Source organism: Narcine bancroftii, chromosome 3 (genome assembly GCF_036971445.1).
Source record: "Narcine bancroftii isolate sNarBan1 chromosome 3, sNarBan1.hap1, whole genome shotgun sequence".
Taxonomy (NCBI): Eukaryota; Metazoa; Chordata; class Chondrichthyes; order Torpediniformes; family Narcinidae; genus Narcine; species Narcine bancroftii.
Window position 1 is genome coordinate 107,872,688 of NC_091471.1, and position 18,997 is coordinate 107,891,684.

The window sequence follows — 18,997 nt, forward strand, 5'->3', positions numbered from 1 at the left end:
AAAACTTATAAGCAAAATCTTCTCAGGAACGTAATGTAATGTGATACTTACAAAATGCCATTATGGTCGTATAGATATTAAGTCCATAATTTGGTACAAGAGAGATTCTACATACCTCTGGCTCACAGCAATAATCATTTCAGATTCTTCTTCAAGGTTTAAGCTACAATGTAAGTTTGGGATTGCAAGATTAGTATTAGCTCCACCAGGCATTCTGGCCACCAAGATTGTCATGGCCAACACTTCCATTCTGGTTTCAAGTTCAAGTTCATTTATCATCTGATTATACCTGCACCAGCACAACCCAACAAAACAGCATTTTTCCATTGTGCAAAACAGTGCAAACACACCTACTCATATACAGAAAAATAACTTTCTTTGGCTTGGCTTCGCGGACGAAGATTTATGGAGGGGGTAAAAAGTCCACGTCAGCTGCAGGCTCTTTTGTGGCTGACAAGTCCGATGCGGGACAGGCAGACACGATTGCAGCGGTTGCAGGGGAAAATTGGTTGGTTGGGGTTGGGTGTTGGGTTTTTCCTCCTTTGCCTTTTGTCAGTGAGGTAGGCTCTGCGGTCTTCTTCAAAGGAGGTTGCTGCCCGCCAAACTGTGAGGCGCCAAGATGCACGGTTTGAGGCGATATCAGCCCACTGGCGGTGGTCAATGTGGCAGGCACCAAGAGATTTCTTTAGGCAGTCCTTGTACCTTTTCTTTGGTGCACCTCTGTCACGGTGGCCAGTGGAGAGCTCGCCATATAACACGATCTTGGGAAGGCGATGGTCCTCCATTCTGGAGACGTGACCCATCCAGCGCAGCTGGATCTTCAGCAGCGTGGACTCGATGCTGTCGACCTCTGCCATCTCGAGTACTTCGACGTTAGGGATGTAAGCGCTCCAATGGATGTTGAGGATGGAGCGGAGACAACGCTGGTGGAAGCGTTCTAGGAGCCGTAGGTGGTGCCGGTAGAGGACCCATGATTCGGAGCCGAACAGGAGTGTGGGTATGACAACGGCTCTGTATACGCTTATCTTTGTGAGGTTTTTCAGTTGGTTGTTTTTCCAGACTCTTTTGTGTAGTCTTCCAAAGGCGCTATTTGCCTTGGCGAGTCTGTTGTCTATCTCATTGTCGATCCTTGCATCTGATGAAATGGTGCAGCCGAGATAGGTAAACTGGTTGACCGTTTTGAGTTTTGTGTGCCCGATGGAGATGTGGGGGGGGCTGGTAATCATGGTGGGGAGCTGGCTGATGGAGGACCTCAGTTTTCTTCAGGCTGACTTCCAGGCCAAACATTTTGGCAGTTTCCGCAAAGCAGGACGTCAAGCGCTGAAGAGCTGGCTCTGAATGGGCAACTAAAGCGGCATCGTCTGCAAAGAGTAGTTCACGGACAAGTTTCTCTTGTGTCTTGGTGTGAGCTTGCAGGCGCCTCAGATTGAAGAGACTGCCATCCGTGCGGTACCGGATGTAAACAGCGTCTTCATTGTTGGGGTCTTTCATGGCTTGGTTCAGCATCATGCTGAAGAAGATTGAAAAGAGGGTTGGTGCCAGAACACAGCCTTGCTTCACGCCATTGTTAATGGAGAAGGGTTCAGAGAGCTCATTGCTGTATCTGACCCGACCTTGTTGGTTTTCGTGCAGTTGGATAATCATGTTGAGGAACTTTGGGGGACATCCGATGCGCTCTAGTATTTGCCAAAGCCCTTTCCTGCTCACGGTGTCGAAGGCTTTGGTGAGGTCAACAAAGGTGATGTAGAGTCCTTTGTTTTGTTCTCTGCATTTTTCTTGGAGCTGTCTGAGGGCAAAGACCATGTCAGTAGTTCCTCTGTTTGCGCGAAAGCCGCACTGTGATTCTGGGAGAATATTCTCGGCGACACTAGGTATTATTCTATTTAGTAGAATCCTAGCGAAGATTTTGCCTGCAAAATAACTACATACTGTATATAACCTATTTCATTTCAGCGTGCCACCTTAGCGGTAACAAAATTTGCAAAATTCTCCAGAAGAGCTTTGGGTTTTTGGGATAGAGTCCCAATACAATTAATCTCACAACATCAATCAGTTCCAAAAGAGAAAGTAAGGGTTAGAAGGATCTATTTAACTGGGAATGTACATATGCTTTCTGTACTCTGGAAGCTTAGAACTGTTATCTGTAAAGGTCTTGGCAAACAATACCTATCACTGGCAATGTTTCAATCATTCATCTGACAACCTGAGCTCAATATGCAGTAGTGTTCAAGAAAAAGAAAATATGAAAATATACTTAAGACTCAATGTACATCAGTGTGTTCCTATTTAGATGTGTTTCTTCTTTCAGTTGTTTCTCAAATGTCTGCAATTTTAACCAATTCTTTGTAAATATTTAGCTATTTACATTCTGCCTCTTTTCTCCTGGCATTCTTACGTAATTCTCATGTAATTGTTGATATGACGTAATAGTCAACCCCCCTCCCCCCATCATTTTTTTTGCCCTGACCATCTGCACATCGGAGCACCCAATACCCCAACTGCCTTCCCAACCGAGCTCCTGACGCTCCAACCATGAACCCTCACCCCAGCCGCTCACCTACCCAAGCTCATGACGCCCGCACTGCCCGCCCATCTAAGCTCCTGATGCCTCAACCACCCACCCATCCGAGCTCCCCATGCCCCGACTGCGCTCTCCCCCCCCCTTATGAACTCCTGAAAGCCCAACCTCATCCCTTGCCCAAGATGCTTACACAGCAGAGTTCTTGATTACCCGACTGCAAACCCTCGCCCAGGCCACCTGACCATCTGAGCTCCCGATGCCCCAAACGCAGACTCACCACCTAGTTCCAGCCATCCAAGTTCCCCATGCCTGGAACAACACAGGAACGTACCATGGTTAAATGTTTGACTCGTGTAAAAGTTGACTCACCCCAAATTTGACTCAAAAAAATTGGTCCAAAAATTTTGATGATTACTCGAGTATATACGGTAACTTAGCTTAAATTTAATGTAAAAACATGAAATGCTGGAGATACTCAGCAGATCAGGCCACTTCAATGGAGAGTTAACATGTCATGAAGCGAATGGCCATGGAGCTGAAACATAAGTTCTGCTTCTTCAGGTGTGGTCACACCAGAGCTGTATTGCAGGAAGACATCTTTATTTACTCATGAACTCCAGTTCTCTTGGGAGCATGGTCATGCTTTGCTTGCAGCAGCTGTTAGAATAAAGTTGTGTTTGAATATCATGCCGTCGTCCTGCATGATGCCACTCGCCATTGCAGTGGAACAGTAGAGGGTGTTAAAGTGTCGCTTATGCTTGCTTAGCAAGAGTCTTTATTAGTATATTATTAAAGTATATAAGTAAGGCTTTATCTGTAAACTTGTTGGGAGGGGCTTTTATTATCAATAATGTAATTGTTCATCTTTCAGGCGGCTCTGTGGAGGGGAGGAACCTGCAAATGCAGTGACAGTTAAATGTTTTCAAATAAAGTAAAATGGTTTAAGGTTTATATATTCATGCAAGTGAAGTTTGTTCAGTGTAAGTACAGTATAGTTTTTTTTTGTCTTTTGGCTTTTAAACTGTTTAATCTTAATGCAGGTATCTTAGTTAGGCATTGTAAGACTGAGTCTCAAGCAACCGGAAAACTTATTTATTCAATATCCAAAAATCCCTGCAGGTGCTGGGCCGGATACCAGGGGTTTTACTGTTTATATATTTAAAATAAATATTATTAATAAATATTTTTAGCAGTTCGTCAGTCTCACTGCCCGTAGGAAGAAGCTGTTCTCACCCTGGTGGTTCTGCCTCTAATACTTCTGTATCTCTTTTCCGACAAGAGTTGCTGGAAGGTACTATGAATGGGGTAGTAAGGGTCCTCACTGATTTTATGTGCCCTCTTGAAACAATGATTCCGGTGAATTACATCAAGGTGGGGGGAAGGGGACCACAATGTTCCTCTCTGCTGCTTTTATGGGCCTGTGGGTTGACCTCTGATCTGATGCAGCTCAGCAACCGTGCCACACTGTGATGTAGCCGGCCAGGAAACTCGCAATAGAGCTATGGTAGAAAGTTTATAGAATAGTGGTCAAGTTCCTTGCCCGCCTCAGCCTTCCAAGGAAGTGCAATCGTTGTTATGCCTTCCTGATAAGTGAGGAGATGTGTGTCCAGGATAGGTCACTTGTTAAGTGGACTCCGAGGAACTTGGTGCTCACTACTCTCTCCACTATAGAGTTATTAATGTGTAGTGGAGGATGGTCATTCCTGAAGTCCATGATCATTTCCATCATCTTGACCACGTTGAGACTCATGTTGTAATACTCGCACATATCACAAGATGTTCCACCTCTTCTCTGTAGTGTGATTCATTGTTGGTGCTGATGAAGCCAACTACTGTTGTGTCATCTACAAACGATTACTCTGTTGGAGCAGAATCTGGCATTGCAGTGGAACAGTAGAGGGTGTTAACTCCCAGCAAGGACAGCTTCTCCACCAGGGTCTGTGTATTGTGTATCCAGGGTCTGGATGGAGTGGAGAGACAAAGGTTATCGCATTTTCAGTGGAATGATTCTGTCTGTAGGTGAATTGAAATGGGTCCAGTGGATGTTCTTTGATATGTTCCATCACTCGTCGCTGGAAGCATTTCATAATGGTGGAGTCAGTGTCACTGGGTGGTAGTTGTCAAGGTCTATTACTATGGTTCTCTTTTGTTCTGGGATGATGGTTTCTGCCTTGAAACTCATGGGGATAATGGACTGCTGCAATTATGTGATAAAGATGTCCATACATGGACCTTTGCATCCCAGCGTGGTTTCTGGTTAGCCCTGGTTGTGTGGTATTTGATCTCTGTGACATCCTCAATGCACTTGCTAAGTAGCCAATCATTGAGCTTGTGTATTCATTAATGTTTATGGTAGGTGGTTGCCTCCCTGAAACACCTCCAGTCTGTGGTCTCAAAGCAGTCCTGTGGTGCTATTGTAAACTCTCCTCACACACCCCCCCCCCACCCACCCCCTCCACCCACAGCCAAGGTCTGTTCTCCCTGGCTTTTTTTGCTTTCCCAGCAGTCTGTATGCTGGAGTTAGCAGAATGGATATGAGGTCTGACATTTGCCAAAGGCAGAACATAAACCATGGCAATGTGCCATGAATTCCCTGAGCAGGTAGTAAGGTTTGCATTTCACCATCAGGTACCATATCTTTGTTGTGCAGAATGTCTTTACAATAAAGACATTTATGCAGCCATTTTCACTGATGGAAATGCACCAGCATTTCTGCCTGCCTTGAAGGAGATAAGGCCATCCAACTGCATAGCTGAGTTTGGAATGGATTCCTGAAACCATGTTCCTTTAATCACCAGAGCACAGCAGCCCAGTAATTTTCTCTGGTTCAGATGCAGCTTCAGGTAATCTATTTTCCTCTCCAACGATCTTATATTTGTGAGTAAGATTTCCGATTTATTGTCAAAGTACATACATGACATCACATACTACTCTGAGATTCCTTTTTCCTGTGGGCATGGCAGAATTACCACCAATTGGTAATGCAAAACTTAACTGCACACAGCATGAACATATAAACAATCAAAAGAACTGTAAATAGATAACAAATGCAAACAAACTGACTGTGCAATACAGGGAGAGCAAAGAAAATCAATAACATGCACAAATAAGAGTCCTTAAATGAGACCCTGATTGAGTTTGTTGTTGATAGATGGGTAGCAGCTGTTCTTGAACCTGGTGGTGCGAGTCTTGTGGCAGCGAAACCTTTTTCCTGATGGCAGTAGTGAGAACAGAATGTGTGCTGAGTGGTGAGGACCTTTGGTGATCGCTGCTGCCCTCCAAAGGCAGTGTTCCCTGTAGATGTACTCAATAGTGAGGAGGGTTTAGCCTGTAATGTCCTGGGTTGTGTCCACTATCTTTTGGAGGGCTTTACACTTAGGAGTATTGGTGTTGCTATACCAGACCATGATGCAGCCAGTCATCACACTTTCCACCTCACCTCTGTAGAAGTTTGCCAGGATTTCTTGTGTCATACCAAACCTCCACAAACTCCTGAGGAAGTAGAGATGCTGTTGTACTTTCTTCATGATGCCATTGGTGAGTTGGGTCCAGGAAAGGTTCTCTGAGATAGTGATTCCCAAGAACCTAAATTTTCTCACCCTCTCCACCTCTGATCCCCCAATGATCACTGGATTGTATACCTCTAGCTTTCCTTTTCTGAAGTCAACAATCAGCTCCTTAATTTTGGTGGTGACATTGAGTTCAAGGTTGTTGCTGGTGCACCATTCAGACAAGTTTTCAATCTCCCTCCTATATCCTGACTCATCCCCTCACTTTATACAACCCATTACCGTGGTATCATTGGTAAATTTGTAGATGCTGTTATTGTCATACCGAGCTACGCAGTTGAAGATGTAAAGTGAGTCGAGAAGGGGGCTAGGAACAGAGCTCTGTCATGCTCTGTTACTGATGGAGATTGTGGAGGAGAAGTTCTTACCAATCTTCACTGATTGTGGTCTGGAGTTTGCTGATCAGCTTTGAGGGGATGATGATGTTAAATGCCAAACTGTAGTCGATAAAGTGCATCCTGATGTATGCATCTTTGATGTCCAAATGTTCCAGGGCTTTGTGTAGAGCCAGTGAGATGGCATCTGCCTTGACCTATTGCCACGATAGCCTAACTGGACTGAATCTTTGTCACCGCTCAGACAGAAGTTGATTTGCTTCATCACCAGCCTTTCAAAATATTTCATAATTGTTGATGTAAGTGTTACTGGTCAATAGTCATTAAGTCACTTGGGCACTGGTATGATTGACACCTATTTGAAACAGATGGGTACCACACCCTGCTGGAATGAGATATTGTAAGTTGATCAGCACAGACCTTTAGTACTCGGCCCGGAACTCCATCCAAGCTGGATGCTTTCCTTGGATTCACTTTCCTGAAGTTAAAGCCACCCAATAACTTACAAACCTGATTTTCCAGTTTAAGGGTCCCGATCATAGACAATACATATAGGGTAGGAGATTCCACTGGTCTACACAGCTGAAGTGACCACTGGAACCTCATGTGCTGCTATTTTCTGACCATTTAACAACACTGTACTTTGTTGAACTGCTGCTGCTCCACCATTGGGAGGCTGCAGAAGTGTCACTGATTCACTCAAATGCACTCTCCACTATAACTAAATCAAAGTTATGATTACTGAGGGACAAGAGCTCTGAAAAATAATGCCTGGTATTGGTTGGTTCCCTGGGTTCTTTTTTTTGTCACGAAAATTGATTTCTTCCGTTGCTATCTGTTCAGAGCAAAATATTTCAGTTCATTTACTCTTGACTTGCATCTCTGAGACTGAGGCTTTCCAGAATTAATATTTATTCTTGTGGGTCTTTCATGGACTCTAATGCAACCCTATAATGAAACAACATATTTGTGGACTCGTTTTTGCTTGAGTCACAACATCTATTAGGTGACATCGTAAATACAGAAAGAGATCCATTGCCTCCTCTGGACCCTTGATCATTTGATCTGAAGATGGAAGATCATTCATTCCAGTTCCTTATTTCCACATCACCTGATCCCTTTAGCATCAGCAAATATACAGTATCAACCTCTTTTGTGCCTAATGACTGGGATCTGTGGTGGAGAATTCTACAGATTCGTTCCCTCTGGGTGAAGAAATCTCTACGGATCTTAGTTCAGAGTGAATTACCTCGTATTATGAGACTATGTCATCTGGTTTCGGATATCCCAGCCACCAAGAATGTCTTCACTGCATCTTATCTGATTTTAATATTGTCCCCATATTTCACCTTTACCATCTTCCCTAAATTAGCGACATATTTGAACCAGCTTCAATGTTCTATGAATGAGAAAAGGTAATAGCACGACCCTCTTTTTCAAAGTGGTGGTGTTCAAGAAAATAGCTTCTCCCATATAATAAGTGCGTAATATAGTATGCTGGCCTTTATCAATTATTGCATGGAATATAGGAGTTGGGAGGTGATGTTGAGATTGTATAAGACGTTGGTGCGGCCTAATTTGGAGTTCTGTGTGCAGTTCTGGTCGCCTAATTATAGGAAGGATATAAACAGAGTGGAGAGAGTGCAGAGAAGGTTTACCAGAATGTTACCTGGGTTTAAGCATCTAGAGTATAGGGAGAGATTGGACAGATTAGGTCTTTATTCTTTGGAGCGTAGAAGGTTGAGAGGGGATTTGATAGAAGTATTTAAGATTATGAAAGGGATAGACAGAGTGGATGTGGATAGACTATTTCCATTAAGAGGAGGAAAGATTAAAACAAGAGGACATGAGTTAAGAATTAAGGGGCAGAGGTTTAGAGGTAACATGAGGGGGAACTTCTTTACTCAGAGAGTGGTAGCCGTGTGGAATGAGCTTCCGGGAGAAATAGTGGCGGCGGAGTCAATTGTATTATTTAAGAAAAGGTTGGACGGGTATATGGATGAGAAGAAGTTGGAGGGTTATGGGCATTGTGCAGGGAGGTGGGACTAGAAAGGGGTGTTTGGTTCGGTGCAGACTAGAAGGGCCTAATGGCCTGTTTCCGTGCTGTAATTGTTATGTTATGATATGTTATGTTATGTTATGAAATTAATGGAATAAAATTTTAGAAATTGAGTTCCAGGTGGATATGCTTCATTATTCATTCACTGCATGTGACAGGCAATTAATTGTTGAAGATTGTACACCTGCATGCTAGCACTTGTGGGCACAACTAAGCAGGTTTATTTATACCTGTACTTTATAAATAAAAGTAGACCATGTGGGACCAAATAATAATATCGACAACAAAATTAAACTGATTACTGTTATACAACAATGGCTGCACCACTGAAATATTTTTGTGAGGCTCTTTGCTCTATCCCGAGGATGCGAAACCATTCTGCTGATGCATTACTTCACTTTCTTGATGTATAATATATTTGATGCTGCGTGATTGAAATAGGAATGTATTTTATGTTCAGTTTCTATGTCTCTTAAGGTGAAGCACAGATTGAATTTACCAAACAATGGAAGCGTAGAATTGCTCCAAAGCAGCCAACGTAAATCGAACAGTGTTGTGGGGTTACAAAAATGTTGCCAAATGCTAAATACAGAGACTGGAAAAGCACTCACAGAATCTCCTTGTTCTTTGCGGATTCAGGAACATCTGTGAAGATAAGTTGGGCTGTTCGTCATGGTGCTTGAAATATCAAATAATTAAATTCTTTTTGGAGTGGAACTGATCTTTTTTTATTATAGTGTGGCTCTAATGCTGACAAGTTCACCTCAATTTTCTCATTAAACAAAACATAACAAAGTAATATTGTTACTGCAAAAAAAATGTGTTTAATGAAGTGTCAATATCAAATTTTCAAAGTTAGAGATACACATGCGCTAAATGTAATCCCAGCCCCCCTGTTAACATGCCAAAAATCTAATTCCAACTTGATAAGAACATTTTTGAATGCATCAGTCTTCTTCAAATCTGCTGTCCACCCTGAAATAATGTTTTTCTTAATTTGCCTGGAATACTATTAATGTTACACAATGATGCAAACAGAATATTTTTGTTGTAAATGTTGATTTTAAGATGTCGGAATAGGATTGGAGCATTAAAATCGCAAGTGGATTATTTTTCTGCAGTGCAGTATTCTGTTCATGAAGGTTATTATTAATTATGGAATCTTTTTATTTCCAATTGAACTTCTCAACCCAGTGTGCATTTCACTTCAAACAACATTCTCCTCTTTCTTGTATGTCATATACTTTGAACTGCTCAGCAATTATGAAGGGCAAAGAATGTGTAATCAGTCTGCAATTTAAGGATGTCAGGGAAAGCCAGAAAGAACAAAGTTGTCAGATCTCTGTTGCCTCACCGTAGTACAGGGGCTCCCTTGGGTATGAATAACTTGGCTTGATAAAATCTATCATTTCGCAAATTTTCTCTTATATTCTTCAAGCTACCAAATCATGAAATGTTTCAATGACTGGGTACAGTATATATTCCATTATCTTAAGTATGGGTGATTATTCAGTGAAATGAAATGAAAGAATTATAGCAGGTAGATGTGGAGAAATACGTATGGCTTACTAGAGGAAATGGATGTTTCTGGTTTACAGAGAAATCAGATTATAGATAATTCTCAGGAATGGAATATTTGCAGAACACAGGGGCTGCCTGTACATTTAAATACTGGGTTTTCAGTGAATCATTTATTGTGTCAATTGATGATTCTTGAGTGGCTAATTAAAATCAGGAAATTACTATCTTGGACTCTTAGACATTGCTAAATCTTCTGAGATAAAGCAATGCTTTGTGAAATTCATATGTGTGAGTGAACATTTCCCATGTGCCATTTTTCAAATAAACCTAAACACTACAGAAAAACATGTGATTTCAAGTGCAAGAAGGAATCCAATTCTCTCTCCAATATAAACAATGAAGATGTTTGCCAATTGGCTCAGTTGTAAGAACACTGTTGGGATAGTGGGAGGAAGAGACAATGTTTGTAGAGTCACAATGACACTGCATAGCCATTTCAAAGCTCTGGTCAAGAAGGGACAACAGTACATTTAAGAAGTCCTTAGATGGAAAGCTTCAAAGTAAGAACAGATGCAGCAGAGATGGAGAAACTGAGAGAAAGGCATCCTTATAGGACACAGGGTGAGAGGAGGTGTAGTCAAGGCATCTTTGGAAGATAATGGGTTAAGAGCAGATATCCATGGACAGGAGATATCGGTCTTCACTTGAGGCTTTTTTTCCCCCTGGATTTCTGAAATATGCTTTAGAGGAAATATGACTTCTCCTTTTGCATTTTATGGAGCCCTCACTCACATGCTCTCTTTTTCCAGGATTTCTGCTTTCACCTCCAGAAAGAAGTAGTGTCCCACCCTTCCTGTCCACCCTACTAGCTTCCACATGCAGCATATCACCTTTTCCCATTTCCACAACCTGAAATAGGATCTCACCACCAGGCTTCTCCCCTCCCCCCATTCCACAGAAGAGATTTACGGAGATGTTGCCTAGATTGGGAAAGGTTGGACAAACTTCAGGCTGACCTGACGGAAGTTTATTAAATATTTAAAGGATAATAACTTTTGCAGAAAACCCATCTGGAAATTATTAATACTGAACAAAAAACAGTAAAGAGAAAAACTTGAAAGTTATAACATTCCTTCATCCCAAATGATTTATGCTCAAGACTCAAATTCAATATTCAATTTATTGTCATAGTAATAAAACAGTGTCATATTACATGAAATTTCTTTTTGACTGCTGAAAGACAGACAAATTTGCTACTGACAGAAATTGCCTAAGCACCACATACAGTCTTACAGTCGGACTTACAGTCAGTCAGAGAGAAGCAGAAGAGAGTCTCCCCAGAGTCATCAAGTGTCCGTAGATTCACCTCCAGCACTCGCGCAGCCCCAGCAGCCACTCACTCCAAATCATTGGTGACCCGAGCTCTAGAGCCAAACCTCGAACATGGTCAGTGAACTTCTAGCGCCCTAGGCCCCTCCTCGCATCCAGGTTCTGATATCTGATGCCCCCCCACCCACCCAAGCCAGTTCAAGTCAGTCTCCAGCAGTCTGCAGCCTGGCACGTCTCCCAACAGCAGCCTCCAGCAGCCCATATGGAAGGATATAACCCCTTAAGGACCTCTGGTTTGAAAGGAACTTGCCCAACAATGTGAGGAGATGTTGCACAGCTGCTAGAGTATAAAAAGGCAAGTTGTGGGAATTGATAAGATTATTTTCAATAAGGAAATAGTGATTTAAGTTAGGGTGGTAAAAGATTAATGTTTGGAGGTGTAAGGTGGCTTTGAGATGATAGTACTGTTGGGGAGAGGGTGGGGTGCTTCTCCAAATCCAAAAATCCAAAAAGAGATCAAATCCATGAGAGGAGAGAGTTAGGGAGCTGAAGCACCATAGAAGTTGTGCAAAAGGGAATGGCCCGACTATTGAGCTAAATTAAAAATCCAGAAATGCTGGAAATATTCAGCGGGCCAGACAACTGAGTTCACATTTCAGTTTTGATATCCTTTGCAGATCCGAGCTGGGTAGTTGAATTGAGAGAATAAAAAAGCAGAATGAGAGGTCAGAACTCTTACATCTAATCATGCCTATTATTGCAGAGAACAATATACACAGAGGATCATTTGTAGTCATTCCTGACCTTGTATTATTTGATGAGTATTGGGTGGTCATCAGATCAGTGGGGTGGCATTGCTGTTGGTAATGCTCAGAAGACATTCTGAGGCCGTCAGCAGCAGCTTAGTCTCCACTGTTGAAGCTACAGATCCTAGCCTATGCAGAGAGGAAATCTGTTAACATTTTAGATCAATGACATTCATATCAGTAACCTGCTGTGTTTAAATCTTGCTGCTAATATTTGTCATAAGTTGTGAGACTGGCACCTCTGCTCCATATCTACTCTCCAATCACTGCATCTGGTCTCCCCATACTCAGTACTACCTAATATTGGCTTTACTGGCTGAATAACTTTCATATTTCCTAGTATGATGATATAGACCAGCAGCAATAGAATGGTAACCTCAAAACAATAATTTTTATCAATAACTATTAATAATATAAAATCTTACTTAACTCTAAACTTAATCCCCAACTATGTGCAAATGTGTGCGTGAGTGTGGCAGTTTCCAAACCCTTACAGCTCAGGCACAATTCTGAAGAGATGACTCAAATTCAAAGTTCAGTCTTAAACATCTGTGTTGAAACTTAGAATCTTTAAATTGATGTACCTTGAGACATCTAGTCATCAGATTTCTCAAAACTCACAAATTCTTGTCGAGTTGCTTTCAGAGAAATATTTTATCATCCAACTGATTTCACAATTCCCCTCTTCTGGTTAGAAGTTATGGAACTTGTGATTTCTGTGATGCTTTCACAAACCCAGGCAAGAATTAAATGAAATAACCATCAGAATGGCTGTTATCCAACTGCAAAAATGATCTTGCTTTCTTTTACCCAGATATGGGTTAGTCAATGGTGACCATTACAATAGCCACAGCAGCATTGTTCTCTCTTTTGACAAAGAGAAACAGTCGAAGTGGCCATTCTCTCTGAAGCCACTTTAATTCTTGCCAGATGATTCTCTGATGCTACTTAAAATCCTTTCTTCTTAAAGTGTCTTTATCACATGACTATCTTGAGCAATATTGGTTCTTTCATTTTCCAAAAGCATGAGTCATTATGGGAAATGGCCCACTGTTTCACCAGATGTCTTTCTGAGTAAACACTCCATTGTTACAGCATTTCGAATGAACAATAAACAAATTGCTTACAACTCTGAAGTAGCAGACAAGCTGTCTTTTCAGGCAAACAGGCTTTTAATGGAACAATAATACTGGTTTTATGGCATCTCCTTCAAATGGTGTTGTGTGTATCTCCCTGTCCAACCTACAATAACTTTACTAAAATATATATATATTATAACCTAGAGATTAATAATAACATAAGTCTGTAACACCTGGTCTCTTTCCTTCATTGCTTTGACCTGATTTATGTTGTGATCTCTGTTGCATAATCTCCCACAGAAACACGCGAGCACCATTATATTTCCCACAGTGAGATCCAACAGTCAACCTTCCTTGTTGGATCTAATGATGTAATGATTGAGGATGCTTCCTGCGCATGTTAGTACCTTGCATTCCTACTAACTCCAACCTCAGAGGCTCGAATGCCAGTTGTTCTAAATATCATAGTCAGGAATTAAATTGAATGACCCTTCTTTTGGTAGGTACCTTTGATTAGGATAGCTGATTTATTCTGTGAGCATTAGATAGGGTCAAATATGCAAAAATGTTCAGCTGCAATCCACGAATATGATGGAGAAACTCAGCAGGTCACTCAGTATCCATAGGAAATAAAGGGTGACCAAGGGTGCAGTCCTGGGCCATTCATCAGGTATGCTGCATGACCTGCTGAGTATCTCCAGTGTATTTTTTTTATTACATTGACCGCAGCATCTGCAAGCTTTCATTTTTACAGCAGAAACATTCACCTGCTTATTTTGTGAAGAGGATGCTGAAACCCACCACATTATCTCGCTTGTTGCACCTGTGACTACAAATTACTGCTGGAAGCCAATTTATCATCAGTCTATTGAAGTAAATCAGTGACATGATAAATGAATCCATTGGACTAAAGGCTGAGTTATGAATAAATGGTGGGTAATTGGAATTGCTTTTTCTTCTGCATGAATAAAAGCTTATGCATGCTTTAGCATGTAAAATAATTTTGGAAGTAAAACTTACACCAAGTGAATGTGTAGCTGAGATCTGGATTAGTTAGAAATTCGGACATGGTTTGAGGGAGTAAATCATTTCCTGTCAGTTATCAATTACTTTTATTTTTGCAAATAGGGTCTAACATCAGGGAATGCACAGACTAATGGGCCCTTTTTTAAAGAAGTCAATAATCTGCCACAGAGCACTCACTTGGCTAACACTGAAATATCACAGTATGCACAAGAACTTGGTTATAAATAAAGAAAACAGTTATATTTTTTCAAAGATCCATGGTAGATTCTCCCAGAGGAGGAATAAGCACCTGGAGAGCAAAAACAATTCTTTTCAAAAATCAGCTATTCTGAGCTAAAGGTGGCATGTGGTTGTATGAAAGTTTTCAAGTGCAGAGGAAACTCAGATGAGGTTTACATTCATTGATTTCTAGGATAAAGGAATGTTTCACCTAGAAACAATGAGCAGTTGTGTCTGAAAGAATAGAATATCAAAATAAAGACAAGTGAATTGATTGAAAGCTTTAAGAATCCGATGGGGCCTCATAAGATGGATACTGAGAGAATATTGCCTCTTCAGGGAAATACACAATAAGGTTCATTCATTTCAGATGGACTTTTATTGTTGGAGGTCTGTGAATCTTCTGAGTTCAGAAGAGCTGCTTGACATTGAAGCTTGCGAATTGAAGAAAACTACGCCTCCCTTCCAGACAGATTGAACATCTTCTATGCATGGTTCGATGAGAAGAAATGGATGATGCTGAAGAAAACTCTGTGTCCCCAGATGAATGGGACCCCTGCATACCCGTGGCTGAAGTGAGGAGAACCCAGATCCAAGGTATACCCGCACAAGGCCTGGGACCAGACAACCAATCTGGTCAGATACTGAAGTACTGCACAGACCAATAAACAGAGGTCTTGATGGACAACTTCACAACCTCACTGCAGCAGTCTATTGTCCCCAAAGATATCAAAACAGCAACAATCATCCTGATACCAAAGAGGGCGACAGTAGCAAGCCTCAATGACGACTGCCTCATGGCACTGACTCCACCATTATGAAATATCTTGCACACCTGGTAATGGAATGCATTAAAGCACATCCTCCAGTGACACTGGACCCATTTCAATTCACCTGTAGAAGAAATCAATCCACTGATGATGCTATAGCCTTGTTGCTCCACAACGTCCTGACCCACCTGGAGAATGACACCTCATACGCCAGATTACTGTTCATCACCCAGCTTGGTGCTTAAAATGATAATTTCCCAGAGGCTTGCGGAGGAGCTGTCCTTGCTCGGACTCAATATCCCACTCTCTAACTGGATTCTGGGCTTCCTGATGGAAAACATCACAGTCTATCTGGGTTGAGTACCATCATGCTGTGCACAGGCATAGCACCGAGCTATGAGCTCAGCCCAGACCTGTTCACACTACTGACCCATGACTGCATTGCCAGATTCAACTCCAACAGAGTAATTGAGTTTGCAGATGATACAATAATAATTGGCCTTATCAGCAACAAAGATGAGTTGCACTACAGAGAGGAAGTGGAAAATCATGTGTTATGGTGGGAGAATAACAGCCTGAGTTGAAACGAGGACAGGAGATGATCGTAGATTTCAGGAGGACGAGGATCGACCATCCTCCACTATACATCAACAATTGGAGTCCTATTGAAGACACTCAACATCTCTTCACCTGTTAGGAAGGTGCATCAGCGATTGCACTTCCTGAGAAGACTGAAGTGGGCAAGGCTACTGGCTACCATAATTTCAACCTTCTACAAGCGCTCTATTGAAAGTGTCCTGGCTGGCTGCATGACAGTGAGGTATGGTTGTTTTTGAGCAGAGGTGGGGAGGTGCAACCTTTTACCATGTGTGGGCCGGATGGTGTGCTAGTGGTTGAATGGTGGGCCACGCTGATGCTACCATAAATGAAATAAATACTGAAACACAGACATTATGTAATTTAAGTTTTCAATGTTCTCTGCTTGAAGTACGTAATGTATTAACGTAACTGATGATAATTTATCAAAACATAATCCACAGAAATAGTTCAAGCAACAAGATCAACCATATTCCTTCAAAAAATCTAAGACAATGCATTTCAGGTCAGGGAAAACATCTTCAAATCAGGAAATGAACCAAAAATGACACAATAAAAAGAACATAAATGTCCAAAAGGAGAAAAAAATTGGTCACAAAAAATGAAAGCAAAATAACTAACTCCAAAACAGACAGCAACTCATTCTAGCATTGAGTGTAAATGAGAGGACACGACTAGATTTTCACTCGGACGACGTCTCTTCAAGAGTGTATCAAGTGTAATGAAATATAAACAAATAAAATCAAATAGATTATTAACTGAATAAAAGATTGATATAAACTAAGGAAACAGAAAATTTAAAAAATGAAAACTCACCTTGGCTTGATTTCCAGTAAAATTGGTGTGAACCTATAAAAAAAACAGAGAGAAACAAGTTCTGACAAAGAATGAAACAATTCAAGTTCTGAAACTAACTGTTGGACGCAGCCATGAATATGTGATTGCTTCAGGACGACATCTATTAACTTTTTGGATATTTGCAGAATACTCATTATTTTTTTTATAGGTTACGATATTGTGGGTCCATTTTGGTTCCACATCTATTTTTCGACACACAACGAAATTTTTCCATTTTGCATTTTTTTGGGGTTTTTTTTGCACTGCTTGCATTGGCAGTTTGGTGCACATAGGAGTAGCAGAGAGGATCGCTGTGGTCTCCCTTCCTTCCCATCAACTTGATCATTGTCTGATGAAGGGTGCAAGTAGAATCTTTGAGGACTCTACCACCCGGCACACAGAATCTTTCTGCTACTCCTGTCAGGAAAAGGATATGGGAGTATAAGACCCAGCACCACCAGGCTGCGAAGCAGCTTCTTCCCGCAGACAGTGAGAATGCTGAATGACTAAAGGCACTGTTCACATTAACCATCTGAGACTCAGAATCATAATTTATTGTCACAAGCATGTCACAAAATGTGTTGCTTTGTGGCAGCATTATAGAGCAAATATTGCTAGATATTCAGTTTCAAAAATAAATAAATAATAAAAGACAATAGGATAAAGTGGGGTAGTGTCTGTGGATCATTGTCCATTCAGAAATCTGATAGCAGAGGGAAAGAAGCTGTCCTTGTGCCGGTGAGTGCTCATCTTCAGGTTCCTGTACCTCTTTCTGAATGGTGAAGATGGCATTGTCTGGGTAGTGGGGAATCTTGTGGATAGAGGTTGCTTTCTTAAGACACTACCTCTTGTAGATATTCTCGATGGAGTGAAAACTGGTGCCTGTGATGTCGCTGCCGAAGTTAACAACTCTGGAGTATTTTCCTGTCCTGTGCTTTGGCACCTTCATACCAGACAGTGATGCAACCAGTCAGAATGCTCTGCATGGTACATATAAGCATAGACACAGAACAATGCAGTACCATACAGGCCCTTTGGCCCTCAATGTTGTGCTGACCCATACATTACCTAGCCCATAACCCTCTATTTTTATTTCATCCACGTGTTACTTTAAGAGTCTCTTAAATGCCCCCAATTTTTCAGCCTCCACCACCACTCTCAGCAAGGCATTCCAGGCCCCACAATTCTCTGTGAAAAACAACTTACCCCTCATATCTCCCCTAATCTTCCCTCCCTTAAACTTTGTAAGTATGTCCTTGAAAAGAGGTGCAGGCTGTCCACTCTATCTGTGCCTCTCATAATCTTGTAGAGCTCTATCAAGTCTCCTCTCATCCTTCCCAGTCCAAAGGGAAAAGTCCCAGCTCTCCTAAACTTGCCTCATAAGACAAGTTTCCCAATCCAGGCAACATCCTGATAAATCTTCTCTGCACCTTCTCCATAGCTTCCACATCCTTCCTATAATCAGGTGGCCACAACTGAATACAATACTCCGTGGTATTATAAGATATTTGTAGAGTTGCAACATGGCCTCCCTACTCCTGAATTCAATCCCCCTATTAATAAACCTTGCATCCCATAGGCTTTCTTAACTATCCTATCAACCTGTGTGGCAATCTTGAGACATGTATGGATTTGAACCCTGTTATTGGCCCAGAGGATCCCAAAACCCAAAGAAATTCACCAAAACAAATGGATACTAAAACAAAAGTTGCTTTTAATTACCTTTAAACATGAAAACAGGATCAAACTCTAACTTATTACTATTAACTTAACCTAACTTAACCTCCATCTAATTCTAAGTGCACGTGTATGTAATGTGCTTTAATTCACAGTCCAATCTCACTTCCCACACCTCCAAGTTCATTGGTATCAGCCAATTCTTATACTGTGCACAGATTTTAACATTTATGAATTTCACCAGGCTTTGGTGCTTGAACGATAAATGGTTACCCTCAGGAAAGTTCTTGTCAGTTTTCAAAGAGAGATTTGTTGGTCATTAGACACCCACAACTGATTCCTTCTGATCAGGTACTTCAGTGTCTTGCTGAAGAAACTTGCCCCATCAGGGTTTTCCAGATGATAACCTCTTTTTTTCAGGTCACCACAGAGTTCCTTTTCTGTTTCCTTTAGTTCAAGTGAAATGTTATACATCCAGCCATCTTCTCTTGTATGGACCGGAAGGGCTTTGATCGGGCTGAACTAAACACTCAGAACCCGTCTTCAAAATGGGGTTTTTCCACAAGCTTGCCAGCTTGTCCTTTTCCAGTCCCAGCTGCTGCTGCTGCTGAACTGTAAAACTGTAGAACTAAATTCTCTCTCTCTCTCTCTG

The 18,997-nt window shown here is 41.5% G+C and overlaps 1 protein-coding gene and 1 long non-coding RNA gene across 10 annotated transcripts in view; both read left to right on the forward strand.

The window, feature by feature from the left end:
* Positions 1 to 18,997, forward strand: part of LOC138757458 (BTB/POZ domain-containing protein KCTD8-like) — a 179,122-nt gene that overhangs the window by 49,278 nt on the left and 110,847 nt on the right. The gene's annotated exons all lie outside the window — the stretch shown is intronic.
* Positions 4,967 to 9,201, forward strand: LOC138757460 (uncharacterized). The gene is made up of 2 exons (XR_011353613.1): positions 4,967 to 5,364; positions 8,962 to 9,201. It is a non-coding gene; the product is annotated as an uncharacterized lncRNA (long non-coding RNA).